Here is a 15,780-nt window from a genome sequence, read left to right on the forward strand (position 1 = left end):
ACAGCCAGGTATAGCCACAATGGCCTCTGAGTACCACCATGCATCACTGCCAGTGAGCTCTACACCAAAACTCAATATATAAAATAGTGATGGATTTATTACTCAGCACATGATTCTGAGAGAATTCTCAATATCACTGTCAATAGATAATGTCAGGAAACATTTCCTCAACAAAGAATTTCCAGAATACAGCACCTGGTCAAATCAATGATTTATGTATAATTTTCTCCAGAAGCACCAAAATAAAGCAGGACGGAGCACAGCAAGTATTAGGGGTGAAATATCATTATTCCTCTAATGACTGCTCATTGTCGGGGAACATGAACTGACAAAGATATATGAGTATTGTTGAATTCTCAGGAGAGAGTAATAGGTGTTGATTTTTTTAAAGTGTCAATGCAAACTGAACAAATAAATAAAAGTTGACTTTGATATTTAAATTCCAGTCTGGTGTTTCATGTTAGTTCCTGGATGCCCATTAAATAGCTAGATAAAGTTAAAACACGCTGCAGAAATGCTAAATTTGTTCTCTAGGGTTTCAGGATGTAGTTTGTGTACTGAAAAAAAAATCTTTTGGTTGGTGGTTTTGGTCTACACATAAAAAGCAGAAATACAATAGAATTGTTAACAGTTTACTCGAATAATTTAGTGCATTTCAAAAGTTTGCGTATGGGGGGGGGGCAAATGGTATTTTACCTGTTCTTAAAGACCTGCCCTTTGGTGATTAAGTCTTTGTAAATGGAAGGAAATGCATTGGGGTTTTTTTTGTTGTTGTTGTTGTTTTTGTTTTGTTTTGTTTTCTTGTTTTAATTATCACGTTAGTGTAATAAGTCCATGGAGAGCAAAGTCACTTTTGATGTGGAAAAGGAAGGCATGAGTTAACTTTCAAAATTAGATTGACAAATATTAATATAGCAGAAGCTCCCTTCTTTCTATGGTATACTGCTCAAATATAATGATTGATAGAACAGCCATATGTCTCATTACCTCAGTATCCTAGGATAGTCCTTAAATAAATAAAAGACCCACATGAATGACATAAGAAGACTTTTGGCTTTAATGGTCAAACCAACCACAACTTCATTGTCAAGGTCCTTAAGACACTTTAAATAAAAAGACAGTCCTGCTCTTTGGGGGCCTTAGGAAAACTCTTAGGAAAGAGAACATCTTACTTCTGATAAGCAGATCCCACTTCACCCTCTGCTCTCCTTCACACACAACAGACATTCTCTCCTTAAGATGTGCTCCATTAATTTCCAGAAGATTTCAGGAACCGAAGGTTCCACACTATTGCTTCACCATTGTGGGTGGAAGACAGCTACCCTCAGGACTAAAGTTGATAAGCTATTTTTACTACTCTGAAATGTTTTCCAGCTCTTATCTCAAAGGATAAAAGAATTACATCCATTTCACTTGGTAAGGTTACCATTTATTTCTAATTACTCATTCATAGTTCTTAGAATAATCATATGGGACTGGAATTACTATTTACCCCATTCACGGAAAAAGAAAAGTACATCTCAAAAAGTGATGTGGAAGACAAGTGAATTAACTAGAATAAATCTTTCTGATAATAAAGTTTGCTCACAAGCTACCTAAATAACGGTTATTATATAAATCCAGGCTTTTTTGGTTTGTTTTCCCTAAATCATCATTCTTATTGTACATTAAATTGTGCACTCTGACATATCTTTTTATTTTAACATGGACAAATAAATTTGCTTGAAGTTGAAAATTATTTTTTAAAGGAAAATATTCTCATTGTCAAAACAGTGAGAGCTTTTACTATAGCCCAGATCTAACGTGTATTTCCCAGAGAAGGATGAGAAAATCAAGCTGCTTGAAAGAGTCTGCTGTGAGAAGCAGTAAAGCCTTAATTCCAAAACTTTCAATCAGATATGACATTGTCCATAAGAGGCCTATCTTTCTCCTCTGCACTGTGACAGGACTTCAAGCAGTGTTGTGGAGATAAAACCCTTAAGGAAAATGGAATAAAATCTCAGGGACTTAAAGTGGCTGCCTGGCTAGCATGACGTCACAAAGTTAAAAGCCAGTTCTGCTACAGGTGCCAATGCAATCCTGGCAACTCTACAACCAGAAATTCCTGGAGAGATGTAGGGTAATAAAAAACTTAATAAACAATTTTGGACAAAAAGAAGCAATGAGAAGGAAGACAGCCTACTTTACCAAAAATACACTGATTTTGAAATCAGCAGATATGAATTAAGTTCCCCTCAGTCATTCTCTAGATTTGCCATCTGAAAATGAAGATGATGAGTTTAAGACCTTATAAACAAAAAGTGCATATATAACATAGCATAGTCTGAATGTCCAGAAGACACCTGAGTCCAGAAAATGGAAAGTTGTGCCCTGATCCCAAGGACAGTCTCCGGACCTGTGGTACTTTGACTAAGTTTTATATTTCTGGGCTAGATTGCTCCACAGACATGTGTGTATGCCATAGGTTAGTAGTGACCCTAAGAAAAAATTAACTTAATACTTTTATTTTATGTATAATATTTATATAATTATGTGCTTTACATTTTAGGACTATTGTGAAGGTTTTGATTTTTATGGAGGTCTATTGTTTTTGTGGTGGTCATGCCTTGCAGTGCTCAGGTCTAACTCCTGACTCTGTTGCTTTCCTCATGTTAGTCAGAGGACCAACGATATTATGTGCTGTTGACTGTACCCAGGTCAACTGCATGCAAGACTAGCACCGTATATACTGTAATATCACTCCAGCCCTAAATGGAAGAGTTTAAAAAGTGTTCACGTTACTTAATAGACAGTTTTCACATTTTAATCCCTATGAATTAAAATGTGCTTATGAATTTTCTTTTCTTTTCTTTTCTTTTCTTTTCTTTTCTTTTCTTTTCTTTTAGTTTATTCATTGAATCACCATGAGAACAGTTACAAGCTTTCAGGATTAAGTCTCAGTCATACACCTATCCCTTCACTAGTGCATATTTTTCACCACCAAGAACCCCAATATACCCCCCATCCCACTCCTTACCATGCCTGTGAGGCAGATGATTTCCACTTAACTCTCTCCCTACTTTGATTACATTCATTATTTTGACAAAAGATGCACCATTATTATTTGGAATTTTACCCCAACAATCAGACCTGCTGAAAAGGCATGGTGAAATAATTTGTTTTCTATTGCTGGTTATAAAGACCTTATGATGTTGCGTGGTCACTATCGCAGTTGCGCGATTTTGGATTTCTGATATTTTATTAATTAAGTCTGGTGGGACTTCTGCCAAAAGCCACATAGTTCCGAGATTGGTTTGTGTGACTCTGGTCCATGACTATGCCAGAAAGCAGCTCGTGGTCTCTGCAGGGCAAGAAGGACACACCAGTTCTGCCCCAGATCCCATGAGGCTGCAGTTGCCCCGTCACCGCCGGCTCATACCTGGCTGTCCAATAAGCTCTGAGGCAGCGGCCACTTGCCACCGGGTGGGGGAGGAGGGGAGACGGAAAAGACAGACACGCTTTCCTTCCTGATGCGGGGTGGGGCATGGCGCTGTAACTTAATGCATAGTCCATTCACATTTCTGCCAAAAGCTGCTGGGTTCCCAATTAGGTCCGTGTGCCTCTGGGCCATGCTCTGCCAAAGAGCCACTCGTGGGGGGCAACTTGTGATCTCGGCGGGGCAGGAAGGACCACTAATGGCATTTTCAAGATCTTGAGAGGCTAATTTTATATTTCACCCACAAGTTAAAATAAAGTGATAAACTTCATTTTCAAATTCTCCTCCCTAGCACAGTGGGTAAGGTGTTAGCCTTGCACACGGCCGACCTGGGTTCAATTCCTCCGTCCCTCTCAAAGAACCCGGCAAGCTACTGAGTGCATCCCGCCAGCACAGCAGAGCCTGGCAAGCTCCCCGTGACATATTTGATATGCCAAAAACAGTAACAACAAGTCTCACAATGGAGACATTACTGGTACCCGCTCAAGCAAATCAATGAACAACAGGAGGACAGTGCTACAGTGCTAGAATCTTATTTCTATCCTTTCCTTGCAAGTAGAAAAACCAGAGCACCAACTTAAAGAAACAATCTTAGAGAAGGTGCCTGTCCCAGTTCTTCAAGTTATTTTCTGAAGTAGCATTACTTGCAATTTAGAAACTCTATTGAATCCCTATTAAGGCCCTTCAGCTTCAGAGTAATCTTAGGCATGTTGTCAGGTCAAAAACCCTTACCTGAGCTTCATTTTGTAAGGTTGAGCCAGATTTGTGTGTGTGTGTGTGTGTGTGCATGTGTGTGTGTGCGTGTGTGTGTGTGTGTGTGTGTGTGTGTTTAGATGATCTGAGGTCCTTGATGTCTCACTGTGATTTCAGGAAATTTGGATTTAAAAATACAGACTTAAGAATTTCCTATTTTATCCAATTTAACTGAATGCAAAAAATGAACAAACAGTATCCATCCATTGGTGCTAACAATGTCATACAAGATTGCCTAGCAGACAGTATCATAGGCTATTAGTAGCAAGCATAAGTGATATAATCTTGAATACATTTATTTATACACAAGGTTTTTGAATTTAGGTCTTACCTTAGTAGCTACATAAACTTAAATTGATGGAGCGAACAGAAGTATTTGTCCTACACTGAATTTTAAGGAATTAAGAAATACTGACTTAAATAGGAGATACTTCAATCTCTTCCACTTGTGCGAGGGGTTCAGTGTTTCATCACAATACAAGAAAGCCCTATACTGAGAGATTAGCTATAGAGCACATTAATCTTCACACATTAAAGTTTCTTTATAAGCAATAATGCCTTCAACTCTTAATTTATAATTTGTTTATTTAGAATAGAACTTAGAATCAAGAAAGAACAATTTTACATTCAAAACTAGCTCAGTGTTGCATAAATTGGCATAGTTTTTTTCAAAAACATCATTCTCTAGATTTGACAAATTTGACTATGCTTTTTATACCTTCCTTCTATTTAGCTCTGTTATGTGTCAGGCACAGTGCAGTGTTTAATATTCATATAATAATGCAGATTTAATTTTCATCCATGTTACAAATGTGGAAACTGAAGCCTAAAGCTTTTAAATGACTTTCCCAGGGTCACAGACCCAGTAAATGCCAGAGCAGAATTCAAAATTAAGCTTGACCTTTGGAATTATTATGCTACACTATTTGACTTAATTGAGATTTATCAAATAAATAAAATTATTGACTTGCTAATTTTCAAAAAGTAAATTATATTGATAATGTGTGCTTAAAATATGCTTTGAACTTAATGTTTCAGATAATTGAAGTATGATATTTTTAATAGCTACACAATTGTCATATTATTTCACTAAGGCAATGAGTGCATAAGGAATATTATTTTTTCATAAATGAATACAGTGATAATACTAGTGAGTTTAAAGGGATATGTACCAGAAATTTTTAAGTGCATATTTCTAACCATGAAATAGGTAATTTTTTCTTATTCTAATGAGAAAACTAAAGCACGGCAATATTAAGTAGCATGCCAAGGTTAAGCAGATAAGCAGTGTTAAAGTCAAGATTCAATGCCAGAGAACTGTGACTCCAGAAGTCATCCTCAACTTTGGTGGAGCAATACCCTTCAGAAAAGTATTATAACACTAAATCAAATAAAGGTAAAGGTAAGGTAAAGGCCCTCCCGTTGATCGTCGATTTGCTCGAGCGGGCCCAGTAACGTCTCCATTGGAGACTTTGTTGTTACTGTGTTTGGCATATCGAATACTCTCGGTAGCTTGCCGGGCTCTCCGAGAGGGGCGGAGGAATCGAACTCGGGTCGGCCATGTTGGCCGCTTGTAAGGCGAGTGCCCTACCCGCTGTGCTATCGCTCCAGCCCAAATCAAATAAAAAATTTGCAAATATAAGATACCAAATACATGCTTTTAATTCTATAGAAACAAAAGCAAAAATTTCATGGATGAGTAAAGGTATAGATCAAAGATATCTAATATAATGACATTTTCATGAATTTTTGTGAACTGTCTATAAATCATAATATCCACCTATCTGTAATTTGCTTTACTTTGTACTGTCTTTTTTATTTAATTCTTTTTTATTTAGTCATTTCCTAAATAATACAGACTTTTACTATATAGTTCCTTGGGAATAACTTGGACATTGTTAACAGCTGTGTCAAACTTTTTCAATGAATCAAGGTGAGTTTTAGTACCCAAGAAGACTACTTTATTAAATAGCACCTCTGTGACATGAAAAAAAATAAACATGTCCAAAACTGCCTTTGTCTACTCTTGAGAAATACCTTTTACAGAAACAAATGGACTCAACAATTAATCAAAGTTTCATAGTGAGTTAATTTTATTGCCTTCATGTAGGGTCAATCTAGGTAATACTGTTTTGTATGGAAAAAATATAAAATTCAAGCTAAACATCATTTGTTCCCATGTTTATTCATCCAGTATTTTTACATTTTTTTTTACTAAATGAAAGAGGATTATGTTACTAGATTCTCAAAACATGAGCTAGGTCCTTTGGTGAGAACCACATTCCTACTATTGTTTTCCTTAAATTTTTATTAGTGAAACACCATGAGGTACAGTTGTAGACTTAGAAATTTTTGTGCTTGGGTTTCAGTTACACAGTGATCAAATACCCATCCCTCCACCAGTGCCCATTCTCCACCACCACCAGTCCCAGTATCCCTTCCACCCCCAACCCCCATCCCACCCTACCTCTGTGGCAGGGCATTCCCTTTTGTTATCTCTCTCCTTTTGAGTGCTGTGGTTTGCAAAAGAGACATTGAGTGGCAATCTTGTTCGGTCTATAGTCTACTCTCATCACGCATTTCCCATGCTGAGAAAAACCTCCCAACACCCTTTATTTGGTGTTCACTTCTCTATCTGAGCTGCCTTTTCCCCTAGCATGTGTGGCTGTCCTCAAAGCCATGGAGTCATCCTCCTGGTATTTATCTCGGCTATTCTTGGGTGTTAGTTTCCTATTTTGCTATTTTATGTTCCCCAGATGAATGCAATCTTTCTATGTCTGTGCCTTTCTTCCTGACTCATTTCGCTTAGCATGATACTTTCCATGTAGTACCACTTGTATATGAATTTCATGACTTCATCTTTTCTAACAGCTGCATAGTACTCCATTGTGTAGATGTACCAAAGTTTCTTTAACCAGTCATCTGTTCTCGGGCACCCAGATTTTTTCCAGATTCTAGCTATCGTAAAGAGTGCTGCAATGAACAAACAAGTGCAGATGTCACTTCAACTATACTTTTTTTGCCTCTCTGGGATATATTCCCAGGAGTGGTATTGCTGGGTCAAATGGGAACACAATTTCTAATTTTTTTGAGGATCAGCCATACTGTTTTCCAGAAGGGCTGAACCAGTCGGCATTCCCACCAGCAGTGAAGAAGAGTCCCTTTCTCGCCACATCCATGCCAACACTGGTTGCTTTTGGTCTTTTGGTAAAGCTAATGGTATCTTCAAAGATGTCACGCCACTGGCCAAGCAAGTGAAAACAGAGATAGACGAATAGGACTATCACAAATGAAGAAGCTTCTGCACCTTCAAAGAAACAGTGACCAAAATACAAAGACAATCTACAGAATGGGAAAGGATATTCTCCAAATACACATCCGACAAGGGGTTGATATCAAGGATATACAAAATCCTGGTTGAACTCTACAAGAAGAAAACAACCAACCCCATCAAAAAATGGGGCGACGAAATGAGCAGAAACTTTCTCAAAGAAGAAATCCGAATGGCTAATAGGCACATGAGAAAATGCTCTACATCATTAATCATCAGGGAGGTGCAGATCAAAACAGCAATGAGATATCATTTCAGTCCTATTATTTTTAAGCTATTTCTGTTTTTAGGGACTAGCTTATCTGTAGAAGCTTCAAGTCTACACAAGGAGCAGAATTACAGTTCTAGGTTCCTATATCACCTACCCAGTCTGATTTTCAGAAAATACCAGATATAGTTCATTAAAGTTTAAATGGTTAGAAATAAATTGTAAGGAAGAAAAGAAGAATGATGTGCATTTTAACAGAGATTATAATTTAAGTAAAAGGAATAAACCCTATTCCAACCTCTGAAGTAACCAACCAAATCCAGCTAAGATCAGGAGCAAAGAGACACTGATATTGGGCAGGAAGGTATCATCCATCCTGCTCAGTTAAATCATGGCATTACATGGCCTTGCCTCTTAAAAAGGGACATAATATTTGTCTCACAAAATGACCAGTTTTAAAGTCTTAAAGGCCAGGAATATTTAATGAGAAACATGTTTTTAGATGGTGTCTAGATTTGAGCTCTATATATTTTATTCCTATGTCACACTTGGACATTTGGAAGAAAGAAAAATGAAAATATAAAGCTTTCATAAAAAATGGTCATTATTACATTCATGTATATATATTATTTAATGTAGAGTGCCCTTTCCTTGCTAAACAAAATAAAATACACCATACTGTGTACTTTCAAAATAATGCCTCAAACAATGGACGAAATACACTTAAGCATCGAAAAGACATTCAGAAATTTTATGGCCCTACAGACCCTGATGTATACCATAAGAAAATATCTATGCTAAAGGCTGTTCCTAACAGAAAAACATACTACAATTTTCTCCAACACGACATGAGTGTTCATTTATTTCCCTTTCCTCAACTTTCATATTTGTCTTTCTGTTGAGGGTTTTCTCAAGTAATATACAGCATGTTAATGTCCCACAGTATTTAGTTTAGAACATTTATTTTAGCACCTTTGTTTTTAGGATACTGAGAGTCTGAGCTAAACCACTACAGATGCTTTCTGTGAGTAATTCCCCAGTTATTTTTCAAGAATCTAGTACAATTTGTTCTGCTGATGCAACTTTAGAGACAAGCTCTTTATATATATATATATATATATATATACATATATATGTATGTATGTAGTAAAGTAAGTTTAATGATAGGTTCTTCCTCCTTTTATGAAATATTATGATAAAAAGTGGTAACTGATAATTTAGCTATCTTAAGTGTCTATTTTCCTCTAATTAAACAATTGATTATAAGCATAATTTCTTCAGAATGAATGTATTTATTTCTCAATAAAGATGGTACACAATGTACTTATGAGAGGTACAACACTGGAGTCGGCCAATCAGAAGAAACATTCTGTTGATATATTTTAGTTTCTAATAAACAAATTACAAAAAAATTTAAAAATGTATGTGGTTGCCAATAATAGAATAATAGTTCATGCTTCGGCAACTCTTGCCTGAAAAAAAGAAACACCTTTATTACTACTCCATTACTGGAACACCCTCTTAATATTTTCATATTTTAATGATTTAACATATTTTTATTGCTCAATTTCATTTTTTATAAATTTATTTATTGAATCGCTGTGAAAGCAGTTACAAAGCTTTTGGATTTAAGTCTCAGTCATACAATGAAACATGCATACCTTCACCAGTGCCTATTATCCACCACCAAAATCCCCAGTACACCCCCTTCCCAAACCCTCCCCTTTCCTGTGAGGCAGATGATTTCCAAATTACTCTCTCTATACTTTGATTACATTCAACATTTCAACACCACACCACCATTATTATTTGGAATTTTACCCCAACTCAGATCTTCCGAAAAGGCAACAGTAGACAATTTGTTTTCTATTGCTGGTCATGAATAACATATGCTGTCTCATGGCTGCAGTAGTGGCTGTGTGATTTTGAAATTCCAAAATTTTAACACTTAAATATGGAGGGATTACTTGCCAAAATCTGCTGGGTTCCAATATTTGTTCCTGAGTCTCTGGGATCATGACCAGCAGCTTGATCAGGAGTCAGAGAGAACGTTTGTGGGAGGCGACTCATGGTCTCATTGTGGTGGGGAGAAAAGGGTCAGCTCTACCCCCATCCTGTGAGGTCCCGTGTGTCTCATCACTGTGGGCCCAAACCTGACTGTCCAATGGCCTCTGGAGGATGGTGGCCACCAGGCCACCAAGGGGGAGCAGGCAGAGGGACAGCACCCTTTCCCCCCTGGGGTGGCCCAATGACAGTAGCCTACTATGCGGTCCAGATGCATTTCTGCCAAAAACTGCTTGGTTTCGAGATTTTTTTCTGAGTCTCTGGGATCATGGCCGTTAAGCAGCTTGAGGAGAAGCCAGAGAGTCCGTTCATTGGCGGCGACTTAGGGTCTTGTTGGGATGGGGAGGAGGAAAGGGCTTCACCCCCATCCCATGAGGCCCTAAGTGTCCTGTCACTGCAGACCCAAACCTGACTCTCCAGTGGCCTCTGGAGGATGACAGTCACCAGGACGTAGGAGGAACAGGCCAAGCCACAAAACCTATTCCCACCTGGGGTGGCCCAGCGCCAGTAGCCTACTGCAGGGACAAGAAGCATTTCTACCAAAAGCCATTGGGTTTCAAGATTCGTTTCTGAGTCTCTGTAATCATGGCCATTAAGCAGTTTGATCAGGAACCAGAGAGGCCATGCCTCCAATTATATAGCTGAGCCGGAGGTGGTTTGTGGGTGTGTCTCCCACATACCTAACTTTTGGATGTTTACTTTCTTGGTAAACTGGCCCCAAGTTTTTGGGGTCTGGCCAAAGGCATGGCATCACTTTTGGGGTTTCTAGAAGTCTGAAGGCACCATGAGGCTGCTGATGCAGTCACTTCACAGGTACATATTGACCTGCTGGTGGCACCATATCCCCTCATTGCTCAATTTCTAAGTGTCAGTCTCAGGATACTGAAAATCCAATGTAGGCAAAATAAACATTGCCTTTTCTCTCAAGGAATTTAGAGAATAGAGAAAAAATAGTCATTAAACTAACCGTTGTATACATGCATATATATTTGCAAAGTATATTTAATAAGAGATATGAAAAGAAAAGAAAATATGCTTCAAGAAGTACTACAGGAAAACCTAATCTGGTGGGAATTAGAAAGAAAATAAAATTTTTATAAGTTCCATAATTTATAAGTATTGAAGGACTTAATTGAGTTAGTCAAACAAGGTTGGAAAATAGAAATATAGGGAGAACTCACTGAATAATTATAGGTCAAATTTTGTAAATATTAGTTAATATTTTGTGAAAGTTTAAAGAAGATCCATGATGCCCAATTTGAAGTTTAAAGATTCAGGCCGAGTTGGTAATGCACCAATTTTCCTAACTGGAATGGGACATCATTGAATACCTCTAAATTAAGGACTAGGATTGTAATAGGAGAAGAGAACTAACAAAATATTTAAATATTATTTTGAACAAAACAGAATAGTATTTGACTGTATATACAGTACAGACACTAAGACACTCTTGGCACATAACCAATGGCTATTCAATCCTCAAACACCACATTTGGTTCCCCAAACACCACCAGGATTGATTTCTAGGCACAAAGCCAGAACTAAACCCTGAACAACACCAGGCATGGTCCCAATATCAAATCAAATCAAATCAAATATCAAGATTTTTTATTGAATCTGAGATTTAAAATGAGAAATGTTAATTAGTGATATCTTTCATACTTGTCTTGGTCAGCCACATAAACAATAGCATACACTGAAATGAGAAATAAAATTTAAAAATATATATTTTTAAATTGAATGGAAGTAGGGATGGGAAAGGTGCATAAGGATCAGATGCATTGAAAACTATTCTGTTCAAAAACTGAAGTATAATTAAAAAAGAAAGAAATAGTGAAAGGCAGAATGGCGATTTCATTTGTTTCAAGAGCAAGCTTGTTGGTTATCATTGAATATCTGGGCCACATCCAGCAATGCTTAGTTTATTCCTGACTAGCACTCAGAAATTACTCCTGGTGGTGCTCAGGGGACCATACGGAATGCTGGAATCAAACATGAGTTAGCTGTGTGCAAGGTAGACATCCTGCCTGCTATACTATCTTCTCAACCTCAACATGAGAATGTTTCTAAGCATCAAAAGTGACAGCATAATAACTTGTTTTCTTGATACCTCATATTTAGAATCACTCCTTATAGTTTATTGAGTATGAGCATTATGCTATAAATATGAGACGTAGAACAACAATTTGTATGAATTTCTCCTGATAATTTCTGTTGCCCACAACTTTTCAACCTTTGAGAAAGACAAGAATAGAATCATATAAAAAGGAAAATATTGTCTAATTTAGACTTCCCAAAATCCTCACTTTAAACTCAAAGTAAGAAAAAAAGTAGTTATAAAGTTCTATCATTTTCTATAGCTAGACACAGGAGATTTGGGATATCCACTATGAGAAATTTTAACTTTAACAGACAGATTTGAAGAACTGAGCTCAAACTCTGAATTAAAACTCACAGGAAGAAGGTGTGCTTCAATATGTTATAAATGCAATGCTTTGCCTCTTAAGAGGAAGCAAAAGGAGTAGAAACAACAAGAATGCCTGGATTCTGTGATAGCATTTTCTTTTTTTGCTCCCGCTTCAGATAAAATTATTTAGGCAGTTATGTGGTTTCTAGAAGCATAGGGACATATGGCTGGCTTTTCATTTTTAACCCGAGAGAAAATAACTGTCAGAATTCTCCACCAACATAGGGAGGTCAGAGTTGAGTGATAATGGCAGTAGGACAAATGAAGATAGATGGAAGTCTTGAGATTGCTTTCCATAAAGTCTTTCCTCTCACCTGGAGTTATCATTTAAAAAACTTCCACAACCCCTAAGAGAGACAAAGAAGGTAATTGAAAATTGAGATGTATTGTACTTTGTTCAGTGTAGTAGCTGCTGTATAGGTGGAACAAGGATGACCCCAAGCTAGGAGACATGGAATAAGTCTAAATTCCCATGGTAGATATAGCACAGAAGTGGTGACACCTAATGACCAAACAGATGGCATTTCTCCATTAAAGCCAATTGACAAATGGGCCTTATAGTTCACACTGCAATTTTATGAGATACATACTGTAATTGTCCCTATTTTTCAGGTGAGACAGCTAAAGCTCAGAGAAAGAAGTGAAGTAGCTTGCTTAAACTCACTCACTTAAGAAGTCCTAGAGATGACATCTGAACTCAGGTCCTCAGGGTCTATGATATTAAATGCATACTCTACTATTGTTCTACCCTTGCTTCCATCACATAAAACATAAGATTAGAGAAAGGAGAATGGAGAAAACATTGACTATGACTATATAGTTAATGGCAAAGAAACAAAATTTTAAACCACAAGTGACTAAATTTAACACCAGAATTATCTTGAAATGACAAGAATTCCTTCCAAGGTCAAAAGGTGGTAATCTGTATAATGTTAGTTCATTCAATGAGAAATAACAAAATATGTGTTTGGTTGTATTGAGGATATACACTAATTTTCAAAACCCCGTGCAGAGTCACATATTAATCCAAGAACTTTTCATAGCTGAGCGTTCTTCTCACAATAAAGTAGGTTACTATCTTTGGAAATGAGATTGTATTATCAAAGATACATTCTCAGAAGCTAAAGCTACAACAGAATCTAACAAAGATTGGCAATGTGAATTTTCTAATTGGGTAACTATTTCTCATATTTTTTTAATTTTACCATAGATCCATTTATCTATGATAGTAACATTAATATGGTTGGAGCGATAGCACAGCAGGTAGGGTGTTTGCCTTGCCCACATGGCCGACCCGAGTTCGATTCCTTCACCCCTCTTGGAGAGCCTGGCAAGCTACCAAGAGTATCTCGCCCACACGGCAAAGCCTGGCAAGCTACCCATGATGTATTGATATGCCAAACACAGTAACAATCGTCACAATGGAGACGTTACTGGGCCTGCTCGAGCAAATCGATGAACAATGGGAAGACAGTGACAGTGACAGTAACAATAATTGTTTAATCATTAGTATTAAATTTTAGGGCTGGAGCAATAGCACAGCGGTAGGGCGTTTGCCTTGCACGCAGTCAACATGGCCTACCCGAGTTCTATTCCTCCGCCCCTCGCTGAGAGCCCGGCAAACTACCGAGAGTATCTCGCCTGCACAGCAGAGCCTGGCAAGCTCCCCGTTATGTATTCGATATGCCAGACACAGTAACAACAAAGTCTCCAATGGAGACGTTACTAGGCCTGCTTGAGCAAATCGATGATCAACGGGAGGGCCTTTACTTTACTTACTTTTATTAAATTTTAGGCATTTTCAAGTTTAATATTTCACCATGCATTTTATGGGAAGAACAAAAGGAACTTTCCAGTGTAATCACATCTTAACTAAACCAAGAAAATTACAATTGATTTATAATAGTATCTATATAAATTTTAATTTTTTACCAATTCAACAAAAATTTATTTTGTCCTTGACTTTTTGCCAAAGCCCATGAACCAAAATAGTGTCAAGGAACTAATCCATTTAAATGAAGAGAAGTGTGTATTGCATTTAGGTTTTTATATCCCTTTAATTTCCTAGAGAAGAATCAAGGTGCTTAATATTATTTCATATCTGTAAGGAGTATATGTTCTACAGAATATGAGAAAATACAAAATGTTGTCAAAATTAGATATATTTAAAACATCTTGACTCTTCTTAGGTCTACATTTTTACTTGTTTCTCTAAATTCAAAAATAAGCAGTAATTCACAAAATAAAACTGCTAATCATTTGTAAAATCATGTTTCCTGGTCTCAAATATATTTTCACTCCTGTTCTCATTAATGTTTATAATTTTTTAAATTATTTTTAAACCGTTTGAGGGGATTTAATAGTAATTTATGTGACATCACTCAGAGAATGCACTAAAATAAACAGAATAATCTTTGTATTATATATGTGGAACTCAGACCAAATTCATAAATGTTTTTCCTAGGAAATGTATACTAATAACATAATGGAAACCAACTAAAAACAGCCTCTTAAATAATAATTTCTAATATATCTAGTTTAGCTATTTGCTAAAAATAAAGATAAAAATCAATAGAATATGATGCTTTGAGGTATAATTAAATGAGAACTACAAAAGCTTTAGCCAGTTGTATCAACTAGCATATTATATATGTATATATATATAAACCCCTTTACTTAAGAATCAATGTTAAAATTTAAATATTTATATTTAAACGTTTTAGCTAAAGCCACATTGTTTCTATGTGAATTAGAAGACCATAGCTATTTAGAGGTGATTAATATATCAACGTATTCTGCTAAAAATCAATAATTAAAGGGAAAGAATTTAGCATTAATTTTTATGTCAAGTAGCAGTATTCCCATTTTAAAATGACTCCAGCAAAAAAGTATGTATGTATGTGTGTAGGAAACATAGTAAAATATTAATGCTTGCATTGTTAATTTAATTTATCTTATATTCAAACTTTATCAAATTTTAAAAATCAGAATCAAGTGACCTATAAGTTCTTACTATGTACCTTGAGTAACTCTTCTCTTAGACTCTGTTATCTACAAAATAGGAACTCATGTCATCTAAATCTATTTCTAAACTCAAAGCTACATGACCTTCTGTGAACCCCTGTGATATTTCATGGAAGTTATGGGTGAAAAAAAAATCACAAAAAGGTTGCTGGGGTCATGGCAGGAGACCAGGGGTTAGCTGCTAAAACAGGACAGGGTTCGGGGGGTGGTCACAGAAGGGAAACAAAATTCAAGGGGTTTCAACTTTGGAAAAAGATTGAGAAAAACTGCTCTGAATGACTGTAACTGTAGCTAGGTGTCAGAAACTTTGAAGAACGGGATTCCTTTTTTTACCTAATAAAGGGAAATAGGTAAAATCAGCCTAACTCATTTATGGGATTAAGTCAGTGTTATCAATGAGAAGCGAAATTTTAAGGGAAGAAACTTAAGACTTTTTTTTTTCCATTTTTTTTTTACCT

The sequence above is a fragment of the Sorex fumeus genome, unplaced genomic scaffold (assembly GCF_029834395.1).
Source record: "Sorex fumeus unplaced genomic scaffold, SorFum_2.1 ptg000265l, whole genome shotgun sequence".
In the NCBI taxonomy this organism is placed as follows: Eukaryota; Metazoa; Chordata; class Mammalia; order Eulipotyphla; family Soricidae; genus Sorex; species Sorex fumeus.